Genomic DNA, 6,606 nt, shown 5'->3' on the forward strand with positions numbered 1-6,606 from the left:
CGTCGACAATTTAATCAACAATTTCGTCTATATTTTTCCTCAACAATGTACCACATTATCATCAATAATTATCAACAATTTATCACATTTCATTACTAATTAGCAACAATTAATACAATTTACATCACAATTTGCTACAACATACAACAACTATCTACTACCAACTATTCAATGTAAAATTCAACAATGTACTACGAATTTAGGGTTTACCCGGATTTAAAGAGTGAGTGAGACAATGCCGGCAACAACTTCCGTTCACTTTGGCGGCGGCAGGGGCGGCGGCACGGCAGGGGAGGCGTTGGCACGGCTGTGGTTCTTTGTTGCTGACAATGAGAGTTAGTGAGAGAGAGAGTGTAAATTGCGTGAAAGAGAGGAAAGAGATTGAGAAAAAAAGGCCTGGAATTCGTTATAATTCCCGCAAGAAACGCTGCCTGAGGCAGCGTTTAATGTACAGATAAAAACGCTGCCTCAGGCTGCGTTTTATGCTTGTACATTAAACGCTGCCTGAGGCAGCGTTTCATTTAAAGATATAAACGCTGCCTCAGGCAGCGTTTATTTGTATAAAACAGGTATGAAATACGAAGTTTATGAAAAAAGTCAAACTACCATAAAACGCTGCCTGAGGCAGCGTTTTATGTCTTGAATTTTTTTTTTTTAAAAAAAAACTGAGTGTAAAACGCTGTCCGAGACATCGTTTCACCTCAGAAGCTTAGTTTGGGAAATACTTTTGCCACGAGACCAATTTCGTAAATAATTTCCGTATAAAGCTTAATTTGGGAAAAAATCCGTTTTTTTATTTAACACGTTTTGACTTTAGTAATATGCAACACACTTTACTTTAACCATGTTTTATGATGTAAAAGCCTATTACATTCATCACGATATATATTTTCAAAATATGAACTTTTTATAATTTTTACTTATTGATAATTAAAGATAACTTATGGTTGAATTAATGCATGAGCAAACGTGACTAAAGAGACGTGTCAACTAACGAGATTCGGAATAAGTACAAGTATTATTTTTCGCATATTTTTTTAAATATAAATGAAAATGAAAAGGTGTAGTTGGTAAAGTAAGGTAAAAAAACTAAACCCAACCGTGGGAAAATATGGTTCTCCCTCTGTTTTTTTTATTATTATTTAAATGCATCAATTTAGTCAGCATATTTGCCAAGACATAATTTTGACCATTAATATCTTTAATGATCTATTAGAAAAATTTGTAACAAAATTAAATTATGAAAGTAGACACCGTGACTATCTAATGATATATTGTAAAATAACATTAATTTAATTTATAATAGTAAAAAAAATTATAACAAACATGATATGTGAATAGTGCAAAAGTCAAACTTATGCATTTAAAAAAAAAAGGGAGTATTAGTCACTAAAACAAAGTGAGTGCTTTGCCGGAGTCGGAAATTAAACTTTATAGATGAGTTCTTTATCGGAGAGCAAACTTACAACTTTAACCATGACAAACGATGAATTTTTTGGGAGTTGACGGAGTTCAAAACAATTATGACGAGTTCTTTACTGGAGAGCAAACTAACGAGTTACGACTTTAGCCATGAAAACGGTGAGTTCTCTAGGAGTTTCTAGAGTTCGAAACAATTTAGATATGAGGGGGTTGAAGTCAACGACGAATTGTTTGTCGGTGTTCAGCTATCATTGACTTGTATAATGCTATTATTGTTTATATATTGTTATTGTTGATTTGTATACTATTATTGTTGAATTGTATACTTGTAGGCATTGCTTGAAGTGCGCCTACGTGAAGCATGTTGTGAATATGCTTGCAATCATAGGAAATTGAATTTGACTTTATAATGATAGGGATAAAAAAAAGTATGGAGCTGACAACAAGTTTTTAAGGAACTTGTAAAACACCGTTCATGAATCATTAAAGGCAACCACAAAAAGGGACAAATCGAAAGGCAACAACGATTTGATCCATGAAGGTTACACCCAATTTATAATCCATGAGATTGCTAACTCCATAGTAGTCCTAAACCATGACTGGATATTTGGGGATGATGGTACGGATTGAGTCATGAAGTCAATGCCGCCCGTAATGGCCTCAACTCGATTCTTATAGTGACATGTATTAATTGCAACTCAAAAGATATACAAACAATATTTAATGCACACATAAATCTAATTATAGTGATCACTTCAATTAAGCAACAAGATTACTGGGAACCGAAATCGGTTGGACAAATTATCTTATTAATTAGGCGTGATTTTCAATTACAACATGCAATTTAATATGGTGATCAAAACAAATAGAATATATCAAATACACATGCATAAAAATACTGGAAGCAACTCAATCCTAATTAGAGAACGAATTAAAAGCATCCTAAACATGACATTAAATAATAATGAATACTACACTACGCATGATACTAACATGATTAATATAACGCCTAAACATGATATTAATAATAAAAAAATACAATTCCTAAAATTGATGTACTAGAAATCAAAGCAATAAAAATAATTAGAGTAAATAAAATCAAGAGAATTAAATACTCACTCTGAATGTGCACATCATGACACTACTACATTTTTGACCTATTGCAACCCCCAAATCCGTTGCATTAGGCGTCAAATTCCGTGGCATTAGGCCTAATGCAACGGCCATGTACCGTGACATTTGCTGGCGTTGCAGTAGGTCTATTGCAACGGTATACAACACCTAATACCACGACAGCTATAATCCGTTGCGATAGCTCTACACCTAATGCCACGGTATAAATAATCTGTTGCAATAGATTACTTACTACTAATTGTGTTGAAATTGACACCTATTGCAACGGCTGAAGCTAATTAATACAAATGATATGTGGAGTACGTATCTACTGCAATGGATTGATCATTTGATCTTTTATTTGTTTTTTGAATTGTACAGTAACATAATATATGTATAAATAGTCAGTACAAATCTAAATATACTAAGAAACAAAATATCATTAAATTTATATAAAATAATTATAATGCTAAATACGTACATTATAAAATAATTGTTGCTTGTTTTTTGTATGACACCCTACTAACAATAAATAAAAGTTATATATATAATTTGATCCTCCAAAATACAAATTTTCAACATATATATAAGCCGGAATTTCCAAATCTTCACAAAGTTGAGCTTGAATAAGAGTCGCCAACGTATATGCACCATTTGTTAAATGACTAGCTAGTTACTATACTTCAGCTCCATTTAGCTCCCCATGCACCTATAGTAAAATAGAATAAAGTAATAGAAATATAATAGAACTAACTTATAAATTATACTATATCAAGGCCACAATCAACATGAGAAAAGTTCAAAACGCACAGAGAATTCAGCTATACAATAATACTCATGTTAGACCGCAGGCCACAATAGCAGCACCCTGAAGCCAATACAGGCAGCAGCCTACCCAAAACCAAACAAAAACACAACAGGCACAAAACAGGCTGCAAGCAGGTAGAACCCTGAACCAGAGCTGCTAATCTGCCACTATCAGATCCAACACTGAAACTGTTTGGGGTAAAAAAATATACCCCAACCACGTGGCCCTATGGCTAAGCGACACGTGACACACATCCATTGGTCAGCAGGGCTCCAATCACCTGCTGACACGTGTCCCATGAACCCTAAATTGGGAACCAAGGCTCCCCACTATAAATAGTGGGGGGATCCTCATTAATGGATATTCGGAATATTCATAAATACTTACACAAAACCCGAGCAATATTAATTGCGGAATTCTCCCATTACGCGAGAAGTAATTTCACTATTTTACGCACTATCTTCCTCCTGTACGTAACTGACTTGATCGTCGGAGGCGGATCTCCAACCAACCGGAGTCTTCGTGGTTTTGCAGGTACAGGCGGCGAAGGGCATTCTCGGAATTGTAACTCTCCCGCAGGACACATCAAAAAACCCCAAAACATTTGGCGCCGTCTGTGGGGAGAGTACTTCTAAGATGACTTCTAATCCTGTACCACCGGATCAGGACAAGCGGCCGTCGGCCGAGCCTAAGGTCCAGACGGACCATGAAAGTGGTGATGACTATGAAGTCAACACCTATGTGGCCCCAGACGGGTCCTTCAGAACAAAGCACACCCGTTCCAAGGATAAGAAGGAACGGGATAACATCCAAGCTACTCCAGGCAACTCAGCCGGCAACCCGGTTGGGGCTGCTCAGGCGGCAGAAGGCTCTGCTCCCGTCACTAGTTTCAAAGGCGAGATCCAGAACCTTATTCGGTCAGCTACTCCCAAGAAGAGTCAGCCGGCCAAGAAGCCTTCTTCTAGGAAGAAGACGATAAAAGACCGGGTCCCTACCCCTCACCCAAAGCCGAAGGAGGGGGAGGGCCTCAGGTTTGATCAAAACCGGCTCCGCTTCCCGCAAGCGGAACTCAGAAAACCCATCTGGCACTTACAGCCGGATGGCACCAAGAAGACTTTCTCTGATGCCCGGACGTTTCTCCAGGAAAAGAGAAGTCTGGCGTCTGCGTCGGCTTCAACGTCGACCTTCCCGGACACCTCTAACAGGCGCACGGGAACAAGCCTAGGGAGTCAGATGGGCGAACCATTCGCCCGGTCTGGACCCCAAGTAATCCAACCTGGTTTATATGGTTCGCCAAATGGGCTGGGTGGATCCCCTTTCACCCAAACGGGTCCGTTTGGCAGGAATGTGCAGTAGCCGTACTAGCTCATGGACTGGCAGCAGCGCCTGCTAAATTTGGGAGAACAGCCCACGGCGTTCTCCCCTGAGATAACCCAGGCGACACAACCGCCTAAGGTTAAAAACGTGTTGGTAGGGGCCTATGATGGTTCCTCCAACCTAGAAGATCATCTAATGGCCTACTCCAATCTCATGTACCTGTAGGGGTTGGATGATGCGGTCTGGTGCCGATGCTTCCCGGCTACCCTGAAGGGCATTGCCCAAAGGTGGTTTGGTAATTTACCAGCCGGCTGCATCAACAGCTTCAAGACTTTGGCGTACTTATTTACGTCAAATTTCTCAATGAACATCCCTGCCAAAAAGACTAGCCTTGATCTAGGGGCAATACAGCAGGGTGACAGAGAAGGGCTCCGGTCCTATGACAGACGGTTCAATCTGATGAGAATTCAGATCCAAGGACTGTCTGACGAAGTTGCTTACACAGACTTCTTTAAAGGTCTGAAGGATGGGTCAACCTTCAAGTTCGACCTCGTCCGGAAAAGGGTAGCCACCCTCCAAGAGGCGTTAATGGAAGCTGAAGCCTATATACAGGCGACGGAGCTTTGTGCTGTAAAGCAGCCGTCGGATTCCAAAAAATCCGACAGAAGAGACAGCCGGCAACAGCAACGGCCGGCTAAAAAGGAAGAAAAGAAGAGAAAAGAGGTCTGGGCGGCAGACCGATCTGGTCAGCCGGCTCAGAAGCTCAGACGGAAATCAGAACCGTACGTTTCCAAGTACGAGTTCACAAAGGACTGCTCCTCCATCCTCATGGAGATCAAGGACCGGATGTCTCTCGACAAACCGGCTGTGATGAAAAGTCCCGTAAGCAGTCGGGACAAAAGCAAATACTGCCAGTACCATGAGGACTTTGGCCACGACACTAATGGTTGCTATAGCCTCAGGCGGCTATTAGACCGTCTGGCTGATGAGGGGGCTCTGAAGTCCTATCTGCCCAAAGCCAAGAGTAACACCCTGGCCAAGAAGGGGCAGACGGCAAAAGCTGTGCTCACCAACTCTGAGACAGATGAAGAGACAATCTTCACCATAGCAGGCGGCTTTGCCGGAGGGGGTCCCACTATTAGGGGCACCAAAGATAACATCAGGAAGCTGGTCAACTCAGTAGATGAGAGCCAGGCGTCGAAAGACACCTTTCCTGAGGTCCTTATTTCTGAAAAGGACCGAGGCAAGGTTAGGCGGCCTCACGATGACCCCATAGTCATCGAATGTAAAGTTGCCAATCAGAGGGTTGGCCAGATCTTAACAGATACCAGGAGCTCGTCTGACCTAATCAGTTATCAGTGTTTGACCACGCTCAAGTACAAATCCAGTAACATGCACCAGGCGCCTCACCCGCTTGTTGGTTTTGGGGGAGGCGTAGTGCACCCGGTAGGAAGCATAGATCTTCCCATCCGGCTGGGTGAAAAGGGGGAAGGACGCCACATGGTGGTAAAATTTTTAGTTGTAGAAGAGCTTATCGCCTACAACATGATTTTTGGCCGTCCGACCCTCAACGAATCTAAGGCTGTCATTGTCCCTTCACTTATGCTCGTCAAATTTGAAAAGGACGACGGTACAGTCGGTTCCCTGAAAGGGGACCAGAGGACGGCTAGGGAGTGCTATCTCTCTGACGTCAAACCAACTATGGGGGCAGCCGGAGACGGCAAACCCATAGACCTTGATAACTGCGATACAGCAGTCCCGACTCCAAGGGCAGCCGGTAAGAAAAGGAAGGCGGACCAAACGGGACCCGTCAAGCAAGAAAAATAGCAATCACTAGCCGGGGAAAGGTCAGATGACTAGCGACCTCAACCGGCTGGTGACTGCCTTGATGTCGTCCTAGACGACAACCATCCTGACAGAACCGTCAAGGTTGGGACGATTGCTTT

Source organism: Chenopodium quinoa, unplaced genomic scaffold (assembly GCF_001683475.1).
Source record: "Chenopodium quinoa cultivar QQ74 unplaced genomic scaffold, ASM168347v1, whole genome shotgun sequence".
Taxonomy (NCBI): domain Eukaryota; kingdom Viridiplantae; phylum Streptophyta; class Magnoliopsida; order Caryophyllales; family Amaranthaceae; genus Chenopodium; species Chenopodium quinoa.